We start from the raw sequence: 24,994 nt of genomic DNA, 5'->3' as shown, positions 1-24,994 counted from the left end.
AATTCAGAGCCGGTCGGTCAGAAGTTCCGGAGGCCCGGACCTGCGGCAGGTGTGTGAGGGGCGACAGCCTCGGGGACTGAGCCTCCACATCTCCAATCTGACCCTGTCTCCAGGGGCCACGGGGCAGGGTCCGGGCCGGCCGGGGGCGGAGCCGGGCCGGGCGCGGAGGGCGAAGGCCCCCCCCTCCCCTTCCCAGCCCAGGGGGGCGGGACAGAAAAAGAAGCAGAGCAAAAAGCCTACGGCACCCGGGATTCCCAGGCGGTCTCCCATCCAAGTACTAACCGGGCCCGACCCTGCTTAGCTTCCGAGGTGAGACGAGATCGGGCGCGTTCAGGGCGGTCTGGCCGTAGACGAGGGCGGCCGCCCCCGGACGCCTCAAGAGGCCGATCTGCTGCGACGCGTCCCTCCCTGCGCAGTCGGGTCCCTCCCGCCGCCCTGGCCCTTCGCTAGCCCACCTGCCCTTATCGGGGTGGGGGTGGGGGGCCAGGCGGAGCCTGACGGGTCTCGCGCGCGCGCACCCCCCCACCCCCACCCAAACCACGGACGCACCGCCGTCCCACACCCCGAGGAGCAGACCCACGGGCACGCGCGCAGGGACAGGCTTCCACGCGTGGGGGCGGAGGGCCGGAGCCGGAGAGTGCGCGAGAGAGGGCCCTCCGCCGGCCCACGCGAGGGCACGGTGGGGAGGGGCTTTGGGGCGGGGCCGGGAGGAGGAGGCAGGGCCGCGCCTGCCGCTGGTCCGTCACCCGGAGGTCCTGAAGATCTGCAGTGTCCCCCCCCCACCCCGCCACCCCACCCCCGTCTGGGGAGGACCGTTCTGCCCCGATTCCCCTCAGGGCCTGCGTGTGGCAGCAGCCCCCGCGCGGGGGCGGGGGGCTGCGCGGGGGGCCGGAGCCGGCTATCCTGTGGCCCGGTGGGGTGGGGTTTGGGGTGTGTAGCCAGGGGTCCAGGGGCCGGTGGGTGGTTTGGGTTTGGGTGCGTGCGCTCCGTGTGCTGTTGTGTGTCCTCTCTGCCCAGGGGGCCAGCGAGTCGCCCTGTGCGGCGCGCCGGTGTGTCTCTCGGAGCCCCGTCGGCGGCGAGGAGCCCGCCCGGCGTGAGGCCCGGGCCCGAGGCCCGGGTGTGCGGCGGAGAGAAAGTGCACGGTGGGCCGGGTGTCCGGGGGCCCAGGACACGGTTTGCCGCCCTGGGCTGTCCCGCGCCGGGTGTACGCGATGTCCCGGAGTGCGGGGCGGCGGGTGCGGGGTCCGGGGGAGAGGAGACCCGGCGGCACTTAGGGATCCCGCCGCCCGGCCCCGGCCCGGTGTGGGGCCCAGGGTTGGGGCTCCGCTGCCGGCCCAACGGAACGCCTGGGACGCTCTGCCGCTGCCGCCACCTGGCGGTGGTGCTGCAGCGGGGGAGAGGGGAGGAAGCCCCGGGCGGGGGCAGCGGGTCGCGCCGAGGGGGGGGAGGGGCCGGGGCCCGAGGGCGAAAGTGGGGGCGGGCGCAGAAGGCGAGGGGGGGCCCCCCCACCCCCGACCCCCCGGCGGGCGGGACAAAAGAAGAAGCAAAAGCCTACAGCACCCGGTATTCCCAGGCGGTCTCCCATCCAAGTACTAACCGGGCCCGACCCTGCTTAGCTTCCCAGACCAGACGAGATCGGGCACGTTCAGGGTGCTATGGCCCTAGACGGCAGCGGCCGTCCCCGGACGCCTCGAGAGGCCCAGCTGCTACGCGGCCCTCCCGGCCCAGCGCCCCCCACCCGACCCCGCGCCCTCCTGCTGCCCAGTAGCCTTCAGAGCCTCGCTCTCTAGCTGCTACATACACACCAAACACTCAACACTTTGCCACAAACACATACACCTATGACAACAAAAATCAAGCACTCAATAGCACATCTATTCAAAGCACGGAGGACACAAACGGGAGGACAACGTGTGACTTGTCAGATTCTACAGACGTCAGGAGCCCACATGAAGGCTCAGGGAAATATTCCAAAGGAGTGTGACGTGGCTCACAGCTCCTTGGACATGAGCAGACTGGCTTCGGCGGACGGCAGCTCTTACATTTTCACAGTGGAGCAGCCGGAAAAGTAGAAAGTTCCTTCCTCGCCTTTCCTACTTCATGCAGTGGGAACCAGTCCACGGTTCTATGGTGCATGGCTACGATTATTCTGTGGGATCCTGCAAAGAAGAAATGCTGTTGGTGTCTTTGGGGACTGGGAATCTGGGTGTGAGAGGAAGAGGTGAAATCGGTAAAGTAATGTAAAAAAACTCTCAGTTCTCAGTTTGAACTTGGATTATCAGTGTAAACTCAATGTGTTTTCCTGTAATTTTTTTTTCTTTTCTTTCTCTCTTTCTTTCTTTCTTTTTTTTTTTTTTTTTTTTAAGTTTTTCCACGGAAAGTGCTGAGACATAGGTGCGAACTCGACACTAGTGCATTTCACCAGCATCTAGATTGTGGTCTCCGCCAACCATCGTTATTAAACGGTCCTAAGACTTACTGGAGACATACGCTGACTTGAGGTCTGGGGCGGGAAACGCACGCTTCTCATACTGGGAAGCACGGATGCTACCATATCCAACAGGACGAGGGTCACGTCAAAAGACACAGGAACCAGAATGAGTAGACTCCCGTTTGCCAAACACAGGACGGTTTGATCGCCAGCAAGTCTAATAATTGCAAGATATTGAAACACGTTCAATACGTTTAAATCCACGATGAAACCCCTCACAATGCAAAAATAGCTCGGGTCACTGCGGACAGCGGTAGGAAACAAAGGGAAATGGTGACAACCGGGGCTGCCCCCGACTAGTCGCGATGTATGGACACTCTTTCAAAAGACATCTCAACCCCTCACAAGGTATGGACTGTATTTGGACTGGATTCAAAGAAACTGAAATGAGCGTGTGTGTCTCAGGGAAACGCAAACATTGAGTACTTGCTGTTATCTCTAACACGGTGAAATTTTTACATGGAATAATGTGGCTGTGAGTACCCTGAAAAAGGGAAGAAAGCCTCTACCTTTGATAGAAACATATTGACTTTTTATCGTTGGAGGCATATTCTTAAGGGGATCATGAACTTAAGGTAGGAGGGGTATAAAGGAAACAAGATCTGGCCAGGGGTTGGTGATTTCTTGAGTCAGGGTAGTGAGAAAGTATTCTACTATTCTTTCCGATTTTGTTTCTATTTCAAATTTTCCATAATAAAAAGTTTCCAAAGATATCATGAAGAGGGTCAAAAACAAGCTTCAAACAGGACAAGGTATCTGTAGCCCATATAATTGGCAAAATATGACTGTTACAGAATATCTACGTTTAATACGCTTAATACGCCTTTGGCCCCGTGTCCTCATTATTGGTCAAGGAAATGCAGAATAAAAAATGAAGCCAGATATAGTTTCCAACTCACCAGATTGAGGAAACTTAAGAAACTGATCACTGTGTTGGCTTTGAGGAAAACTCTTGCACACACCCTGCTGATATGGGAGGCGAAATTATAGGACCATTTGGAAAACACTGTAGCCTAAATGGAAATGAATAAACGCTGGCATAATTCAGGAGCAAGCATATTCTCTGAGTAGCACGTACCAGAGAGAAGATAGGGCACATGTGACCAGGAAGCATCTAGGGTAATCCTCACGGGAGCCCCTTGTACACGGACCTAGTCAAAGATCGCATAAAGATGCTTCGACTGATTCGTGCAGTGCCATTCTCTAGCAGCGCTGATGAACTGCAGCTTCCTGTGTAAGCGAGGAGTATTCTCCAAACAGAAGGTTTCCCCTGGCACACAAGTTGCCCAGAAGGAATCCAGAATGGTTCCACATCTATTCTATAAACTGTGAAATTAACAAACTACCTCAATGAGATAGTCCTATAACAGAGAGCAAAAACTTTCAAAGGAAAAGCAAGGAAAAGGATGACAGTCGAGATGGGATTTGTTTGGGAGAAGCGTTTTTGTGGTTCCACGCCTTGAGACAAAGATACACAGCGGCTTCCCACATATGCATCAACTCCCATTTTTATAAGGTGAGTGGTGGGGTTTTGGTACGGTTAATTCGATTTAATATAATAGTCATAATGATAATCATGATCATGATCATCATTCTTTAACATATCCCTTTCCCAAATTAAAAGAAAAAGAGAAAGAAGCAGATTGTAAGTTTCTAGTTATAAACCCTGTTTAAATGGGATTATTTATTAATGTGGGGGAAATGATTAGTTTGGGGACTCTGTGTCCGTCTATCGAGGACTACGGGGTAGCCTCTCCATCGATTGGAGCCATCATGTACGTTTTTGCTAAGTTTTCCATCTAAGTTGGCACCTTTGCCCCGTAGGTGCTGTGTGGATTTTCTGTGACTTTGAATGTTATCCTTTTCAAGAATTGCATTCATTATTGTGTATTTGCGAGGAAATAAGAAATATCGAAACTATCGATCGAATGTTGATTTCATCTAGAGCTATCTTGCTGGACTCACCTAGGATTTCTACAGGTCTCCCGCGCATAGGGGCAAACATTCTCTTTTGAGAACCGTAGGAGGTGAGGAAAATGAAGAAAGGTGATTTTCCTTTCCCATATATTGTTAGTGTTTTCCCTTGTTGTAGTATGTTTTTGGAGCGTCTCTTGCAGTATCGAACAGAAGGATTTCCTATCGACACCCTGGTCTTGCTCGTGACTGTCCAAAGAATGCTTCTACTTCTTAATCCTTCAGAATATGTTCTAAAGATTTAGACGTTTGGAAAGTGTTTCTAGATGTCTTCGCCTCTGGATTCCTGAATTATGTTACCGTGAACGAATAGCCAGCTGTTTAGATTCTCTTCTTCTGCATATGTGGATAGGGTCCAATTTTTCCTGTCCTAGGGTGGTAACGTGGTCATCTCCTTGGACAACTTTAGACTGTGTCCTGAATTCAGAGCCGGTCGGTCAGAAGTTCCGGAGGCCCGGACCTGCGGCAGGTGTGTGAGGGGCGACAGCCTCGGGGACTGAGCCTCCACATCTCCAATCTGACCCTGTCTCCAGGGGCCACGGGGCAGGGTCCGGGCCGGCCGGGGGCGGAGCCGGGCCGGGCGCGGAGGGCGAAGGCCCCCCCCTCCCCTTCCCAGCCCAGGGGGGCGGGACAGAAAAAGAAGCAGAGCAAAAAGCCTACGGCACCCGGGATTCCCAGGCGGTCTCCCATCCAAGTACTAACCGGGCCCGACCCTGCTTAGCTTCCGAGGTGAGACGAGATCGGGCGCGTTCAGGGCGGTCTGGCCGTAGACGAGGGCGGCCGCCCCCGGACGCCTCAAGAGGCCGATCTGCTGCGACGCGTCCCTCCCTGCGCAGTCGGGTCCCTCCCGCCGCCCTGGCCCTTCGCTAGCCCACCTGCCCTTATCGGGGTGGGGGTGGGGGGCCAGGCGGAGCCTGACGGGTCTCGCGCGCGCACCCCCCCACCCCCACCCAAACCACGGACGCACCGCCGTCCCACACCCCGAGGAGCAGACCCACGGGCACGCGCGCAGGGACAGGCTTCCACGCGTGGGGGCGGAGGGCCGGAGCCGGAGAGTGCGCGAGAGAGGGCCCTCCGCCGGCCCACGCGAGGGCACGGTGGGGAGGGGCTTTGGGGCGGGGCCGGGAGGAGGAGGCAGGGCCGCGCCTGCCGCTGGTCCGTCACCCGGAGGTCCTGAAGATCTGCAGTGTCCCCCCCCCACCCCGCCACCCCACCCCCGTCTGGGGAGGACCGTTCTGCCCCGATTCCCCTCAGGGCCTGCGTGTGGCAGCAGCCCCCGCGCGGGGGCGGGGGGCTGCGCGGGGGGCCGGAGCCGGCTATCCTGTGGCCCGGTGGGGTGGGGTTTGGGGTGTGTAGCCAGGGGTCCAGGGGCCGGTGGGTGGTTTGGGTTTGGGTGCGTGCGCTCCGTGTGCTGTTGTGTGTCCTCTCTGCCCAGGGGGCCAGCGAGTCGCCCTGTGCGGCGCGCCGGTGTGTCTCTCGGAGCCCCGTCGGCGGCGAGGAGCCCGCCCGGCGTGAGGCCCGGGCCCGAGGCCCGGGTGTGCGGCGGAGAGAAAGTGCACGGTGGGCCGGGTGTCCGGGGGCCCAGGACACGGTTTGCCGCCCTGGGCTGTCCCGCGCCGGGTGTACGCGATGTCCCGGAGTGCGGGGCGGCGGGTGCGGGGTCCGGGGGAGAGGAGACCCGGCGGCACTTAGGGATCCCGCCGCCCGGCCCCGGCCCGGTGTGGGGCCCAGGGTTGGGGCTCCGCTGCCGGCCCAACGGAACGCCTGGGACGCTCTGCCGCTGCCGCCACCTGGCGGTGGTGCTGCAGCGGGGGAGAGGGGAGGAAGCCCCGGGCGGGGGCAGCGGGTCGCGCCGAGGGGGGGGAGGGGCCGGGGCCCGAGGGCGAAAGTGGGGGCGGGCGCAGAAGGCGAGGGGGGGCCCCCCCACCCCCGACCCCCCGGCGGGCGGGACAAAAGAAGAAGCAAAAGCCTACAGCACCCGGTATTCCCAGGCGGTCTCCCATCCAAGTACTAACCGGGCCCGACCCTGCTTAGCTTCCCAGACCAGACGAGATCGGGCACGTTCAGGGTGCTATGGCCCTAGACGGCAGCGGCCGTCCCCGGACGCCTCGAGAGGCCCAGCTGCTACGCGGCCCTCCCGGCCCAGCGCCCCCCACCCGACCCCGCGCCCTCCTGCTGCCCAGTAGCCTTCAGAGCCTCGCTCTCTAGCTGCTACATACACACCAAACACTCAACACTTTGCCACAAACACATACACCTATGACAACAAAAATCAAGCACTCAATAGCACATCTATTCAAAGCACGGAGGACACAAACGGGAGGACAACGTGTGACTTGTCAGATTCTACAGACGTCAGGAGCCCACATGAAGGCTCAGGGAAATATTCCAAAGGAGTGTGACGTGGCTCACAGCTCCTTGGACATGAGCAGACTGGCTTCGGCGGACGGCAGCTCTTACATTTTCACAGTGGAGCAGCCGGAAAAGTAGAAAGTTCCTTCCTCGCCTTTCCTACTTCATGCAGTGGGAACCAGTCCACGGTTCTATGGTGCATGGCTACGATTATTCTGTGGGATCCTGCAAAGAAGAAATGCTGTTGGTGTCTTTGGGGACTGGGAATCTGGGTGTGAGAGGAAGAGGTGAAATCGGTAAAGTAATGTAAAAAAACTCTCAGTTCTCAGTTTGAACTTGGATTATCAGTGTAAACTCAATGTGTTTTCCTGTAATTTTTTTTTCTTTTCTTTCTCTCTTTCTTTCTTTCTTTTTTTTTTTTTTTAAGTTTTTCCACGGAAAGTGCTGAGACATAGGTGCGATCTCGACACTAGTGCATTTCACCAGCATCTAGATTGTGGTCTCCGCCAACCATCGTTATTAAACGGTCCTAAGACTTACTGAAGACATACGCTGACTTGAAGTCTGGGGCGGGAAACGCACGCTTCTCATACTGGGAAGCGTGGATGCTATGATATCCAACAGGACGAGGGTCACGTCAAAAGACACAGGAACCAGAATGAGTAGACTCTCACACTTCATCCAAATTTGAGTTTAGCAGGCCTACAAAACACCTCCAGAGAGTTGCTTTCTCTAGATGACTGTAATCTTTCGTATAAAAGACTCTCGAACATATTCCAAACTACACTTTAGCATGCCTACAAGACGCCAGCCCAGAGTTCAATTCCCTGCCTGAATGTAAACATTTCCTATATGTTATTCTCCTACTTTTTCCAAACTACAGTTCAGTATGCCTAAAAACCACCACTCCAACATTGCTTTATCTGAGTGATTGTAAGCATTCCTATATATGACTCTTACACTTCATTGAAAATAGAGTTTAGCAGGCCTACAAAACACTCCCCGAGAGTTCCTTTCTCTAGGTCTCTGTAAGCTTCCCTACATATGACTCTCGAATTTTCTCCAAACTATAGTTTAGCATGCGTACAAACGCTACCACATAGTTGCTCTCTCTGCCTGAATGTAAGTGTTCATATATAAGGCTCGTACTTCTTCCAAACTAAACTTTAGGATGCCTAAAAACCAACACCCCATCAATGCTTTCTCTGAGTGAATGTAAGCGTTCCCATATATGACTCTCGCACTTCTTCCACAGTAGAGTTTAGCAGGCTTAAAAGTCACTCTCTCTCCCCGGAGAGTTGCTTTCTCTAAGCAACTGTAAGCTTTCCTATATATTACTCTTGAACTTCTTCCACACTAGAGATTAGCATGCTTATAAAACACCACCCCATAGTTGTTTTCTCTGCGGGAATATAAGTCTTCCCATATACGACTCTCACACCTCATCCAAAGTAGTATTGAGAAGACCTAACAAGCACACCTCGACAGTTGTTTTCTCTAAATAATTCAAGCTTTCCTATATATTACTCTTGAACTTCTTCCAAACTAGAGATTTGCATGCCTACCGAACATCACCCCATAGTTGCTTTCTCTGAGCGAATGTAACTATCCCATGTATGACTTTCACACTTCATTCAAACTAGAGTTTAGTGTTCCTACAAACCACCACCATGACATTGCTTTCTCTGAGTGAATATAAGCCTTCCCATGTATGACTCACACTTCATCCAAATTAGAGTTCAACAGGCCTACAAACCACCTCCATAGAGTTGCTTTCTCTACGTTTCTGTAATCTTTCCTATATAAGACTCTCAAACTTATTCCAAACTACAGTTTAGCATGCTTACAAAACATCACCCCATAGTTGAATTCTCTGTGTGAATGTAAGCGTTCCTATACATGATTCTCCTACTTTGTCCAAACTACAGTTCGGTCTTCCTAAAAACCACCACTTCAACGTTGCTTTAAGCTTAGTGTATGTAAGCGTTCCCATATATGTCTCTTACACTTCTTTTAAAGTAGAGTTTAGCAGGCCTACAAAACACTCCCTGAGATTTCCTTTCTCTAAGTCACTGTAAGCTTCCCTACATATGACTCTCGAAATTCTACCAAACTACAGTTTAGCATGTGTACAAACAATACCCCATAGTTGCTTTCTCTGTGTGAATGTAAGCGTTCCTATATATGACCCTTGTACTTCTTCCAAACTACAGTTCAGTATGGCTACAAACCACCAACCCATCATTGCTTTCTCTGAGTCAATGTAAGCTTTCCCATATATGAGTCTCACACTTAATCCAAAATGTTTAGCAGACCTTCATTCCTATATATGACTCTCACACTTCATCCAAACTAGAGCTTAGAATGCCTAAAAAACAGCACTCAAAATTGCTTTCTCTGTGTGAATGTAAGCGTTCCTATATATGACTCTCGCACTTCTTCGAACTGCATTTTAGTGTGCCTACAGATCACCACCCCCCATCATTGCTTTCTCTGAGTGAATGTAAACGTTCCCATATAAGACTTTAGTACTTCTTCCAAAGTAGCGTTTAGCAGGCCTAAAACCCACCCCCCGAGAGTTACTTTCTCTAAGTGACTGTAACCTATATTACTCTTGAGCTTCTTCCAAAATAGTGATTAGCATACTTAAAAAACACTACCCCATAGTTGCTTTTTATGCGTGAATGTAAGAGATGCTATATATGACTCGTACGTCTTCCAAACTAGAGTTTAATATGCACACAAACCACCAACACAGCGTTGCTTTGTGTGAGTGAATGGACGCATTCCCATATATGACTCATACGTCAACCAACATACGGTTCAACAGAGAAAGCAACAGTGGGGTGGTGTTTTGTAGGCCCTCAATAATCTAGTTTGGATGAAGTGTGAGAGTCATATATAAGAAAGCTGAGAGTTACTTAGAGAAAGCAACTCTCGAGATGTGGAATGCAGGTCTGCTAAACTCTATCCTAACACTTAACTTAACCCCTAACCCTAACTGTAAACCTTACCCCTAAACCTAACCGTCAGCACTGTAACACTTCACATTGGACATAACTCTAGCCATTAACCCTAACCCTAACACTTAATGGTAACCCTAACCCTAACCCTTAAACCTAATCCTAAATCTTACAACAAATACTAACCCTAACCTCAATTCCTAACCTTAACCCTAACCCCTAAACCTAAATCTAACACAAAAACCGAACCCTTACACTAAAACCTAAACCTGAACCCTCACACTAACCCTAACCCCTAAAGGCAAACCTCTAACACTAAACCTAACCCTAACCTAAACATAACCCTAGACCTAAACTTAACCCTAACCCTAACTCTAGCCCTAGCCCTAGCCCTAGCCATAACCCTAACCCTAAACCTAACCCTAACCCTAAACCTAGCCCTAGCCCTAGCCCTAATCCTAGACCTTTCCCTACCCCAAAACCTAAACCCAAGCCTAGCCCTAAACCGAGCCCTAAACCTAGCCCTATACATAGGCCTAGCCCTAACCAAAATCCTAACCCTACCTCTAACCCTAGCCCAAACCCTAGCCGTAGCCCTAGCCCTAGCACTAACCATTGCTCTAGACCGAAACCTGGCCCTAGCCCTAGACCTAGCACTAAACATAGCCCTCGCCCTAGCCCTGACCATAACCTTAACCCTAACCCTAATCCTAGCCTTAGCACTAGCCCTAGGCCTAGCCCTAAACCTAAACCTTGCCCTAACACTAACACTATCCTTAGTCCTATCCCTAACACTAACCCAAACAACCCTAACACCTAAACTACACCTAACCCTAACCCTAACCCTAATCCTAACCTTAACAGCCCTAACCCCTACCCTAACCCTAACACTGAAACTTAACCCTAACCCTAACCCCAAACCCTAAGCGTAACCATAACACTAACTGCTAAACCTAACCCTAATGCTAACCCTAACCCCTAACCCTAAACCTAACCCTATCCCTAGCCCTAGCCCTAGGCCTAGCCCTAAACCTAACTCTAGCCCTAACCCTAACACTATCCTTAACCCTATCCTTAACACTAACCCAAACAACCTTAACCCTTAACACTAAACATAACCCTAAACCTAACCATAACCCTAACCTTAAAAACCCTAACTCCTAACTCTAACCCTAACCCCTAAACCTAACCACAACCCTAACCCCAAACCCTAAGCCTAACCGTAACCCTAACTGCTAACCCTAACCCTAACGCTAACCGTAACCCAAACCCTAACCACTAGTCTTAAATCTAATCCTAAGCCTAACCACTAAACTTAACTCTAATCCTAACCCTAACCCTAAAGCAAAAGGTAACCCTAAAACTAAACGTAACTCTAACACCAAACCCTAAACTGAACCCCTAATCCTAACCCTAACCCTAACATTACCCTTAAACCCTAACCCTAAACTAACCCGTAACCCCTAAGGCTAAACATACCCCTAACGCTAACTCTAAACTCTAACCCTAACGCTAAGACTTACCCTAACAATAACCGTAACCCCTAATCCATAACCCTTACCTTAACCCTAACCCTTGCCTTAACCCTAGCCATAGCCCTATCCCTAACCCTAATGCTAACACTAACCCTCAACACTAACACTAACCCTAACCCTAAACCCAACACCTAACCATAAACCTAAGCCTAAGCCTGGCCCTAGACCTAAGCCTAACCCTAACTCTAGTCCTAAACCTAGCCCTTAAAGCTAGCCCTAGACATAGGCCTAGCCCTAACCATAATCCTAACCCTAACCCTAACCCTAGCCCTAGCGCTAGCCGAAGCCCTAGCCCTAGCACTAACCCTTGCCCTAGACCTAACCTGAGCCCTAGGCCTAGACTTAGCCATAAACATAGCCCTAGCCATAGCCCTGACCCTAACCCTAACCCTAAACCTAATCCTAGGCCTAGACCTAGCCCAAGGCCTAGACCTAAACCTAACTTTAGCCCTAAAACTAACATTATCCCTAATGCTATCCAAGGCCTAGACCTAAACCTAACTTTAGCCCTAAAACTAACATTATCCCTAATGCTATCCCTAACACTAATCCTAACAATCCTAACCCCTAACACTAAACCTAACCCTAACCATAACCCTAAGCTTAACAGCCCTAACCCCTAACCCTAACCCTAACCCCAACCCTAACACTAACCCTAACCCTAACCCCAAACACTTACCGCTAAACCTAACCCTAACACCTACCCCTAACACTAACCCTAACAACCCGAAACCTAATCCTAAATCTAACACCTAAACTTAACTCTAAACCTAACCCAAGCCCTAAACCTAAAGTTAACACTAAACCTAAACTTAAACCTGACCCCAAACCCTAAACTTAACCCCTAATCCTAACCTAACCCTACCGCTAAGCCTAACCCTAAACCATAACCATAACCCTGACACCTAACCCTAAGCCTAATATAATGCTTAAACCCTAAACATAATGCTAAGCCCTAACCCCTAACGCTAACCATAACCTCTAACCCTAACCCTAATGCTAAGATTAACCCTAACAATAACCATAACCCCTAATCCGTAAACCTAAACCTAAACCTAACCCTAACACTAACCTGAACCCTAACCGCTAACCCTAACCCCTAACAATAGCACTATCCCTAACCTTAACACTAAAACATAACCCTAATCCTAAACCTAACCCTTACCCTAACCATAACCCCAAAACCTAACCGTAACCCTAAGCCTAAGCCTGGACCTAGCCCTAACCCTAACCCTAACCCTAGACCTAATCCTCACCCTAACCCTACCAGTAGCCCTAGCACTAGTCCTAGCCATAACACTAACTCTAAACCTAACCTTAGCCTTAACCCTAACCCTAACACTAGCCCTAACCCTAACCCTAACCATCGCCCTAGCCCTAGCTCTAGCCCAAACCCTAGCACTAACCCTAGCCCTAACCCTAACCCTAACCCTAGCCCTAGCCCTAACCCTAGCCCTAACACTAGCCCTAGCCCTAGCCCTAGAGCTAGCCCTAACTCTAACTCTAAACCTACCCCTAATCCTAACCCTAACATTTAAACCTAATCCTAACCCTTAACCCTAATCTTAACCCTTTACCCTAACCCTAACCAATAACCCTAACACTAACCCCTAACTGGAAACCTTACCCTGACCTTAACCCCTAACCCTAACACTTAATGCCTAACCCTAACACTAATCCCAAACTCTAACCCCTAACCCCTACCCTTAACACTAACCCTATCCTCTATCACCAAACCCCTAACCATAACCCTAACAATTAACCCTCACCGTTTACCGCGTTAAAGCTCACCCTAACCTGAAACCTAACAGTTAATCCTAAACTTAACCTTATCCAGTAACCCTAACTGTAAACCTAACCCTAACTCTTAACCCAAAACCTACACTAACTGTTAAACTTAACCCTAACCCTTAACCCTAACGCTAACACTAACCTTAACCCTAATACTAACCCTTAATCCTAACAGAAAACTAACCCTTAACCCTAACCCTAACCCTTAACCCTAATCCTCACTCTTAACCCTAACCAAAAACCCTAACCTTAACACTTAACCATAAACCTAACCCTAACCGTTAAGCCTAAACCTAACACAAACACTTAACCCTAATACTAACCCTTAACCCTAACCCTAACCTTACCATTAACCCTAAACCTAAACCTTAATGTAACCCCCAGCCCTAACTGTAAACCTTGCCCCTAACCCTAACCGTCAACATTCATCCTAGCCGTTAACACTCAATCTAAACCTAACCCTTAACCCTACTCCTAACCCTTACCCCTAACCATAAACCTAACCCATATTAACCCTAACACTAACCCCTAGCCCTAAACCTAAACCTAAACCCTAACCATTACCTAACACCTCACCCCTAACCCTCACACTAACCCTAAACACTAACCGCAAACCTCTAACCCTAACCCTAACACTTAACCCTAAGACTAATCGTTAAACCTCACCCTAACCCTTAACCCTAAACCTAACCCTAACCATTAAACCTAACCCTGCCCCTTAACCTTAACCCTATCACAAACCCCTAACCCTAACCCTAACCCCTAACCCTAACACTATGAACCCCAATCCTAACTCTAACACCTAACCCTAAAAATAATCCTTAATGCTAACCATAACGCTAACCCGAAAACTTGACCCTAACCCTAAAGCTTAACCCTAACCCTTAACCATAACCCTAACACTTAACTGTAACCCTAGTCCTGACCTTAACACTTTAACCTACCCTTAAACCAAACCCATAACCTTAACCCTAAACTTCACCCTTAACCTTAAACCTAACCATAAAGGTAACCCTAACATTAACCTTTAAACCTAACGTTAACCCTAACCCTTAAATCTAATCTTAACACTTATCGCTAACTGTGACTCCTAGCACTAACACTGAATACTAACCATATTCCTAACCCTAACGCTATGTCCTAAACCCAACACTTAACCCCTAACCCTAACATATACCCCAAACTTTAACCCCTAACACCTAACCCTAACAATAAACCTAACCCCTAATCCCAAAACCCTAACCCTAACCCTAATGGTTAACACTCACCCTTACTCTTAACCCTAACCCTAACACTTAACCCTAAGACTGTTAACTCTAACCATAACACTTAAGCCTAACCCTAATGCTTAACCCTAACCATTAACCCTAACCCTAATCATAACACTTAACCCTAAACCTAAACCTAACTGTTAACCCTAACCCTAAACCTTAATCCTAACTCTTAACCTTAATACTATCCCTTAACCCTAAACCTACCCTTTAAACCTAATCCTAACGCTTAACCCTAACCACTAACACGAACCCTAACCATTAACCCTAACCCTAACCATTAACACTCACCCTAAACCTTAACACTAACCCTAACCCTATCACTTAACCCTAATCCTTAACCCTAACCCTAACACCTACTGCCTAAACCTAACACCCTAACCCTTAAAATCTAACTCCTAACCCTAACACTAACCCTAACCCCTAACCACAAACCCCTAACCCTAACCATAACCATAATTCTCACACTTCTTCCATTCTCGGTGTTAAGCAAACCTACAATCATCCCATGCCATGCGTGAAAGGAGGCTCTGCCACTGTGTCCTGCATGAAACCCACGGGCCCATACCCAGTGTACGATAGAGGGGGTTCCCGGCGACAATCCCAGCCCTGTAACCCACCACCCTAGTGCAGCCAGGACATGTGCCCTAAGCATAAACTCTACCCCTAACCCATAAACCTACCTCGAAACATAACACCTAAACCTAAATCGATTGCTCACGGTAACACGTAAACCTAATCCTAACCATAACTTAATCCCATAAACATACCTTAATGCATGACTTACCCTGACAACAGCCCCTATCCCATAATTGTAACCCTAACTCCTACCCATAAACGTAACACCTAAACCCTAACCCTTACCCTAAAGCCTAGACCTAACCTAACCCTAAACCTACCCTAACCCATAACCCTAACCCTACCCCTTACCCTAACACTAACCTGGGACCCTGATCCTAACCCTAAACCCTAACCCTAACCATAACCCTTAACTCTAACACTAACCTGTACCTGAAGTTTTAACCATAACCCTAAAACTAAAGCACAAACCGTAACCATAGCCCTGAACCCTAAACCTTACCTAACTGTTACCCTTAACCTAAACCTAAACCTTAACCCTAACTCCTAACCTTAACCCTAACACTTATCCGTAACCCTAACAGTTAACCTTCACCCTAGCCCTTAACCCTGACCTTAACCCTAACACTTAACCCTAACCCACACCCTTACCCATAAACCTAACACTAACCTTTAATCCTAACCCTAACCCTAAAACTAACCCCTAGTCCTAACCCTAACACTAACCCTAACCCTAAACCCAACCCTAACTCCTAATCCCTAACCCTCACACTAACCCTAACCCCTAACCCGAAACCTTGACCCCTAACCCTAACCCTAATTCTCACCACTTCTTCCATTCTCAGAGTTAAGCAAACCTATCCTGCAGCCATGCCATGTGTGACATGAGGCTCCACCTGAGTCCTGCGTGACAGGCAGGGGCCCATGCCCATGGTAAGATGGAGTGGGGTCCGTGGGTTTGTAGGCTTGCTAAACTCCAGTTTGGAAGAATTGCCATAGTCATATATAGGGTTCCTTACATTTACTTATAGAAAGCAACTATTTGGGTGTGCTTTCTACGCTTGCCTTACTCTAGTTTGGATGAAGGGGGTGAGTGCTATATAGGAAAGTTAGCATTGAGTTAGAGGGAGCTCTATGGGGGGTGCTTTTTAGGCTTGCTAAACTGTAGTTTGGAAGAAGTTCGAGAGTCATATATAGGAACGATTTCATTCATTCAGAGAAAGCAGTTATAAGGAGTTTATTTGTAGGCTTGCTAAGCTCTTCTTTGGAGGAAGTCGAGAGTCATATATAGGAATGCTTACATTCACATAAGGCATCAATGGGGGGTGGTTTCTAGGCTTCCTAAACTCTAGTTTGGAAAAAGGGGAAAGTCATGTATAGGAATTCTTACATTCACTTAGAGGAAGGAACTGTCTGCGGGGATTTGTAGTATTGCTAAAATCATAGATTGGAAAAATCGCCAGAGTCACATATAGGAATGTTAACATTCACTTAATGAAAGCAACTATCAGGGGGTGGTTTCCAGGTTTGCTATACTCTAGCTTGGAAGAAGTGCGACAGTCATATATAGGAAGGCTTACATTCACTCAGAGAAAGCAATTATGGGTGGGTGCATTGTAGGCATGCTAAAATCTAGTTTGGAAAAATTTCGAGAGCCATGTATAGGAAAGCTTACAGTCACATAGGGAAAGCAACTACAGGGGGTGGTGTGTAGGCTTGCTAAACTCGAGTTTGGAAGAAGAGCCATAGTCATATATAGAAACGCTTAAATTCATTCAGAGAAAGCAGCTTTTTGGGATTGGTTCATAGGCTTACTCAAATCTAGTTTGCAGGAAGTGCAAGAGTCATATATAGGAAGTTTTACATTCACTCAGAGAAAGCAACTATAGGGGTGTTTTGTAAGCATGCGAAACTAGCTTGTAATGCGTGCAACAGTCATACATAGGAATGCTTAAATTCACTCAGAAAAAGCAACTATGGTAGGGGAGTTTGTAGGCATGGTAATCTCTACTTTGGAAGAAGTTCGAAAGTCACATATATGAAGGCTTATGTTCACTCAGAAAAAGGGGGGGTGTTCTTTTGGCAAGCTAAACTCTAGTTTGGAGGAAGTACGAGAGTCATATATAGGAACACTTACATTCACGCAGAGACAGCAACTGCAGGGTGATTTTTGGTAGGCATGCTAAAAACTCTAGATTGGGAGATGTCCCAGAGTCCTATTTAGGAAAGGTAACAGCCACTTAGAAAAAGCAACTGTAGGCGGGTGGTTTGTAGGCCTGCTAAACTCTACTTTGGAAGAAGTGCGAGAGTCATATATGGGAACGCTTACATTCACTCAGAGAAAGCAACGATGGGGTGGTCGTTCGTAGGCACACTAAAATATAGTTTGGAAGAAGTACTAGTTATATATAGGAACACTTAAATTCACGCAGAGAAAGCAACTATGGGGTAGTGCTTGTACACATGCTAAACATTCACTCAGATTACAGCAACATTGGACTGGGGATTTTTAGGCATACTGAACTGTAGTTTGGACAAAGTAGGAGAATCATGTATAGGAACGCTTACATTCACGCAGAGAATTCAACTATGGGGTGGTGTTTTGTAGGCATGCTAAACTGTAGTTTGGAAGAAGTCCAAGAGTCTTATATAGGAAAGATTACACTCACCTAGAGAAAGCAACTGTCTGGAGGTGGTTTGTAGGCCTGTTGAACTCTAAGTTGGATGAAGTATGAGAGTCTTATATAGGAAAGATTGCAGTCACCTACAGAAAACAACTCTCGGGGGGTTGTTTTTAGGCCTGCTAAACTCTACTAGAGTTAGTTTTGTAGGCCCGCTAAACTCTATATTCAATGAAGTGTAGGAGTCATATATGACAACGCTAATATTCACTCAGAGAAAGTTGCTTTTCCTCCATGAATGTAAGCGTTCCTATATAGGACTCGTTCTTCCAAACTAGAGTTTAGGATGCATACAAAGCACCACCCCATCGTTGCTTTCACTGAGTGAATGTAAGTGTTTCCATATATGACTCTCGCTCTTTTTCCAAAGTAGAGTTTAACAGGCCTACAAACCACTCCCCGAGTGTTGCTTCCTCTAAGTGACTGTAAGCTTTCTTATATATTATTCTTGTACTTCTTTGAACCTAGAGATTAGCACGCTTACAAAACACCACCGCATAGTTGCTTTCTCTGCATGAATGCAAGAGTTCCCATATATGACTGTTACACTTCTTCCAAAATAGAATTGAGAGGACCTACCAAGCACCCCCTGTGAGTTCCTTAATCTAAGTGACTCAAGCTTTCCTATATATTACTCTTGAACTTCTTTCAAACTAGTGATTTGCCTGCGTATCAAACACCACCCCATAGTTGCTTTCTCAGAATGAATGTAAGCTTTCCCATGTATGACTCTTACACTTCACCAAACTAGACTTTAGTATGGCTACAAACCACGACCTCAATATTCCTTTCTCTGAGTGAATATAAGCGTTTCCATGTATGACTCTCACACGTCATCCAAACTAGAGTTTAGCAGGCCTACAAACAACCTCCAGAGTTGCTATCTCTAGGCGACTCTCAGCTTTCCTATGTAAGACTCTCGAACTTCTTCCAAGCTACACTTTAGCATGCCTGCAGAACACCACCCCATAGTTAAATTCTCTGCGAGAATCTAAGCGTTCCTATATATGACTCGTACGTCTTCCAAACTCGAGTTTAGTATGCCAACAAACCACCACTCCATTGTTGCTTTCTCTGAGTGAATGTGAGCCTTCCCATATAGGACTCCCACCTGAACCAAAATAGAGTTTTGCAGGCCTACAAACCACCCGCCAACACTTCATTTTTCTAAGTGCCTGTTACCTTTCCTAAATACCACCACCCCATCATTGCTTTCTCTAAGTGACAGTAAGCATTCCCATATACGACATTACATTTCATGGAAAATTGTTTAGCAGGCCTAGAAAACACTCCCTGAGAGTTCCTTTCTCTAAGTCATTGTAAGCTTCCCTACATATGACTCTCGAAAAGTCTCCAAACTATAGTTTAGCATGCGTACAAACACTACCACATAGTTGCTTTCTCTGCGTGAATGTAAGCGTTCCTACCTATTACGCTCGTATTTCTTCCAAACTACCGTTCAGTATGCCTACAAACAACCACCCTATCATTGCTTTCTCTAAGTGAATGTTAGCGTTCCCATATATGAGTCTCACACCTAAACCAAAATAGAGTTTAGGAGGCCTGCATTCCACACCGCAAAGTTGCTTTCTCTGCGTGAATGTAAGCGTTCTTATATATGACTCACGTACTTCGGAAAAACTGTTTACTGGGCCTACGAACCATCACCCAATCATTGCGTTCTCTGAGTGAATGTAAGCGTTCCCCTACTTGACTCTCGCACTTCTTCCAAAGTAGACTTTAGCAGGACTACAGACCAGCCCACGAGAGTTGCTTTCTCTAAGTGACTGTAAGCTTTCCTATATATTACTCTTGTACTTCTTCCAAACTAGAGATTAGCACGCTTACCAAACACCACCGCATAGTTGCATTCTCTGTATGAATTACAGTTCCCATAAACGACCCTCACACTTCTTCCAAAATAGAATTGAGAAGACCTACCAACCACACCCTGTGAGTTCCTTAATCTAAGTGACTGAAGCTTTCCTATATATTACTCTTGAACATTTTCCAAACTAGAGGTTAGCATTCTTACAAGAAAACCACCCCACAAATGCTTTCTCTGCATGAATGTGTTTCTATGTATCATTCTCGTACTTCTTCCCAACGGCAATTTAAGACACTGGACGTTCTCTCAAACTAGAATTTAGCATGCCTACATAACACCAACCCGGAGTTGCTTTCTGTGCGTGAATGTAATCGTTCCTATATATGACTCTCGTACTTCCAAACTACAATTCATGTGCCTAAAAACCACAACTCTAATGTTGCTCTCTCTGACTATAAACATTCCCATATATGACACTTACACTTCATTGAAAATAGAGTGTCGTAGGCCTACATACCACCCCGGGAGAGTTGCTTTCTCTGTCACTGTAGGCTTCCCTATATATGAATTTCGAAATTCTCTAAACTGTTGTTTAGCATGCGTACAAACTTTACCCCATAGCTGCTTTCTCTACGTGAATGTAAGCATTTCTAAGTATGACTAGTACTTCTTCCAAAGTACAGTTTATTGTGACTACGAACCACCACTCCATCATTGCTTTCTCTGAGTGAATATAATCGTTCCCATATATGACTTTTGTACTTCTTCCAAAGTAGAGTTTAGCAGGCCTACAAACCAACCCCAAGAGTTTCTTTCCATAAGTGACCTTAAGCTTTCCTATATATTAATCTTGAACTTCTTCCAAACTAGAGATTAGCATGCTTGCAAAACACCACCCCATAGTTGCTTTCTCTGCGTGAATGTTAGCCTTCCTATATATGACTTGTACGTCATCCAAACTAGAATTTACTATGCCTACAAACCACCACACCATCGTTGCTTCTCTGAGTGAACATAAGCGTTCCCATGTATGTCTCTCACAGTTCATCCAAATTAGAGTTTAGCAGGCCTACAAACCACCCCCTGAGAGTTGCTTTCTCTAGGTAACTCTACTCTTTCCTATATAAGCTCCTTGAACTTCTTCCAAACTACACTTTAGCATGCCTACAAAACACCACCCCTTAGTTGAATTCTCTGCGTGAATGTAAGCATTCTTATACATGTTTCTCCTACTTTTTCCAAACTACAGTTCAGTATGCCAAAAAAGACCACCACTCCAACCTTGCTTTATCTGAATGAATGTAAGCGTTCCCATATATGACTCTTAGATTTCATGAAAATTGAGTTTAGGAGGCCTAGAAAGCACTCTGCGAGGGTTTCTTTCTTTAAGTCACTGTAAGCATCCCTAGATATGTCACGCCGCACTCGCCTGCAAGGATGACGCAACAAACTGGAGTTCTTCCAACAGCAGTTTAATGAGGCATCTAGTCTAGTTACATGGCGAGAGACCCCGAACAGGAAGGACAGTGGGCTTATATACCATTGCAGCTAGTCGTGGCGGGAAGTGATTGGTAGAGGGCCCTGACAAGGCTCCCAGCAATGATTCTATTGGCTATGTGCTCACCCGTAATCAGAGACCACTCCCAACAGCTCCCCCTTTTGTTTTGCAACACAAGCTTTGGGGACTCCAACCTCAAGGTCCGGATCCAGGGGGTGGAGTCCCTGAAGCAGGTGCAAAGGCCACCGTCTCCCGTGCAATGAGCAGAGACTCTGGGAGGTGCAACGGCTGGTAAGGGGGTGACACGCCACAATCTGGTGCAATGGGGAAACCCCTCAGAGTGCATGGGCCATGTCACGCTGTGCGAGAGGGGAGGCGGTCTTGACCTTCGGAGCGTAACATTTGTAGCCAGATGCCAGGGGATTGACCACATTCGAGGGCGGCTAGGGCTTGGGTAACCACCACTCGGTCCCTGCGGCGCTGTGCACGAACGCGCAGGAACCCCCAGATCACGAAACCTGCTCCCAGGATCCCCATGAACCCTAGGGACCCCAGGCCAGCCCAGTCCCGAAGTCCTCGGACTATTGACTGAAATGTAGGAAAGAGACCATTGGTCACTGTCAAGTCCAGGTGTGTGGAGTTAACTGCCGGGTCAAGGCGGTAAATTGACTAGACCAGTGTCCTGTCAACATAGCAGATAATTGACGAGACTTGTTGGCCGCGGCGGAAGCATTATCAAACAGTACCGCGGTAATGCATAGTCCTGTGAAACGCCATTCGCAGCCTAGCTGTGCCAGCTGCCATAAGGCATCTATTTGCTCCTGGACCAAGTCCACACGTTGGTTCAGTATCATGATACCACCCTTCAGATGCGCGTTGACGGCGGATTGTGTGTCCAGAGCTGTAGCCACAGATGCCGATAGGTTGTTCAGCGTCTGTGCTGTCTGAACAGAGCCTACCACTGCAGCCATAGCGGCTGCCAGTGCGGCAGTCACTGCCAATGTGGAAATTACAGCTGCAGTAATGCCAAAATCTCTTCGCTGTCGGAAAAGGGTCAAGGAGCTAGGAGCCTCCACCGGCCAAGGAATATGCCGAGACATACGGGCAACAATTGCCATGGACTGGCTGGAGGCATTCCAGCAACGGGTATAGGAGCAGTTTGCCATGGAGCAATTGAGAACACCAGGACCAGAGGAAGTAGCAGTGATCCAGATAAAAGGGGGCCAGAGGCAAACAGGTGTGGAGGGGAAAGACAGATTACGCTGCTGAATAGCGTGGACCGACGTCTCAAATGTTGAGGAGGAGTTCCATGTAAGATTTGGCAAGGCCCAAAGAGGCATTAGTAGCGAACAGCCGGGGGAAGATCTGGGCATCATGGGTCACCGGCATCGGTCTCGGGAACACCGACAGGATGGCCCAGCGCCGGTCCGTCGTCACCGATGCGGCCAGCAGCAGAAAGGTCAGGAGCAGCAGCATCCCCGGCAGCGGACACCCCATCATCTGAATCCTCCACATCCGCCAACCACTGCACTCGCCGCGTTAAGCGTGCTGGGACCCACACTGGATCAGGAGTGTCCTGCGGGAAAACACAGACAGCTCCCCTGGACCGGCTCACAACTGGATCCGGGCCTTTCCATTTGTTAAGCAGGACATCCTTCCACAAGACCTGCTCTGATAAAGGGGAACCGGGGTTGGCGTGGCGGTCCGCAGCAGAGCGCCCCTGATCATCCAGCAAAAGAAAATTTAAAGTGAACAAGGTGAGAGAGAGCACAGGCTTAGGGGTACGTAAGCCCAAAGGGCTCTTCCCCGTCTCCCCCTTTTGTTTTTTGAGATAGGCCTTTAAGGTGCCATGGGCACGCTCTATGATACCCTGGGCCTGGGGGTTGTAGGGAAGGCCCGTGCGGTGCTCCACGCCTAGGCGTGTGCAGAATTGATGAAAAGCTTGTGAGGTATAGGCAGAGCCATTGTCAGTTTTGATAACCTGAGGTTTACCCCAGGCAGCCCAAGCCTCTAAGCAGTGGGTGATGACATGACTTACCTTTTCACCTGTCAAGGGAGTGGCATGAATTATGCCAGAGCACGTATCAACAGAAACATGGACATAAGAAAGAGTGCCAAAGGAGGAGTAATGAGTGACGTCCATTTGCCACAAGTGGAGTGGCCGAAGACCACGAGGATTGACACCTACATGAGGTGCTGGACGAAAAGGTGCACAGGCCGCGCACTGCAGCACAATATCGCGTGCAGCTGCCCGCGAGAGGCCAAATTTGAGACGTAACATCAGTGAAGGAGTATGGTATAGAGAATGAAACTGGCGAGCTGCCTCCAACGGAGAGCCAACCCAATAAGCGTGAGTGGCATGATCCGCCAGGGCATTGCCGCGCGCCATGGGGCCCGGCAAAAGGGAATGGGCCCGAATGTGCGTTATAAAAAATGGGGACCGGCGCGAATGGATGGCAGCACGGATAGCACAGAATAAGGAGAACACCGTGCTGCGAGAGTTAAGAGAATGGGCTGTTTCCAAGTGACGGACAGCCTGAACAACATAAGCAGAATCAGAGATTATATTAAGGGGCTCTGGCACGGTTCGGAGAACCAAATCAACGATAGCACATTCAACGTGCTGGGGAGAAGAGTAAGCGAAGCGGGCCGTAAACACCTGATCATTGATTACATAGCTACCGGTGCCTGTGGATGACCCATCAGTATAAACAATGGTAGCCCCAATTAGAGGCTCAGGGGAAGTCAGATGAGGAAAGATAAGCTGATTGCGAAGTGCAAACTGAAGAAGGGGATGTTTAGGGTAATGGTTATCTATGTCTCCTGGGAAGATACAACAGAGTACTGCCCAAGAATCTAAGGAAGAGCAAAGGACTTGAGTCTGGGACTTGGTGTATGGGAAATGAATAACTGTAGGGTAAATACCGAAGTGGGAAAGGGACAACGAAAGCCCAGATAAGGCCAAATCCGCAACCTGCGTAGGATAATGTTCTATAGCACGCCGCGGAGAAGCATATGAATGAATCCACAGCAAAGGCCCGTCCTGCCAGAGTACTGCCGTGGGCGCCACGGGAGAGGGCAAGAGGCACAAGGAAAAGGGGCGGTCCGGTTGGATGCGGACCAACTGAGCTTGCTGAAGAGCTTCCTCGACCTTAGCGAGAGCCTGCCGAGCCTCAAAGGTGAACGAACGGGGGGACAGTATATCAGGGTCACCCTCCAATATTTGAAACAGAGGGCGCAGCTCAGAGGTTGGGAGATGTAAGAAGGGGCGAATCCAATTGATGTCGCCAAGTAATTTTTGAAAATCATTTAGAGTGTGCAGAGAATCTTTTCGAATTTCAATCTTTTGGGGTCGAATAGAAGAGGGACCGATACGAGCCCCCAAGAAGGTGCCTACATCGCCTTTCTGGACCTTTTCTGGGGCAAAAGTTAGGCCAAAAGAAGATAAGCTGTCACACAAGGCGGCATAGGCTTTGTGCATCACTGAGGTGTCAGAGTGGCAAAGCAAAAGATCATCCATATAATGGAGAATCTGGACACAGGGAAAGGCCTGCCTCACAGGGAAAACTGCTGCCGCCACATACAGCTGACACATGGTAGGACTGTTAGCCATCCCCTGAGGCAGGACCCTCCACTGGTATCGCTGATCAGGCTCCTGATGATTAAGGGATGGAAGCGTAAAAGCGAAACGCTCCCGATCATTGGGGTGTAGCGGAATGGAAAAGAAACAGTCCTTAATATCAACAATAAGAAGTTGCCAATGCTTAGGCAAAGCGGACAGAAGCGGGAGGCCGCGCTGCACTGACCCCATCAGCTGCATCTGGCGATTGATTGCGCGGAGATCGTGTAAGAGCTGCCACTTGCCAGATTTCTTTTTGATAACAAAGATTGGTGTATTCCAGGGAGAGCGAGATGGCTCCAAATGGCCCATGCGGAGCTGCTCAGAGACTAACTCTCGAGCGGCAGTAAGTTTGACTGAAGGCAGGGGCCACTGAGGCACCCAAACCGGCTCCGCTGTTAGCCACGGTATG

General features: G+C 48.8%; 2 non-coding genes and 2 pseudogenes across 2 annotated transcripts; all 4 read right to left on the bottom strand.

Annotated features, from left to right (window-relative positions):
* Positions 1-233: 233 nt before the first annotated feature.
* LOC123629723 lies at positions 234-352 on the bottom strand. Its single transcript, XR_006732189.1, has one exon. It is a non-coding gene; the product is annotated as a 5S ribosomal RNA (ribosomal RNA).
* Positions 353-1,548: 1,196 nt separating this feature from the next.
* On the bottom strand, positions 1,549-1,667 carry LOC123629725 (annotated as a pseudogene).
* A 3,451-nt stretch (positions 1,668-5,118) lies between these two features.
* Positions 5,119-5,237, bottom strand: LOC123629722. Its single transcript, XR_006732188.1, has one exon. It is a non-coding gene; the product is annotated as a 5S ribosomal RNA (ribosomal RNA).
* A 1,194-nt stretch (positions 5,238-6,431) lies between these two features.
* Positions 6,432-6,550, bottom strand: LOC123629724 (annotated as a pseudogene).
* Between the last annotated feature and the right edge of the window lie 18,444 nt (positions 6,551-24,994).

The sequence above is a fragment of the Lemur catta genome, unplaced genomic scaffold (assembly GCF_020740605.2).
Source record: "Lemur catta isolate mLemCat1 unplaced genomic scaffold, mLemCat1.pri scaffold_218_ctg1, whole genome shotgun sequence".
NCBI lineage: Eukaryota > Metazoa > Chordata > Mammalia > Primates > Lemuridae > Lemur > Lemur catta.
The sequence above is the reverse complement of the archived record's forward strand: the minus strand, read 5'-3'. Positions and strand labels throughout refer to the sequence as shown.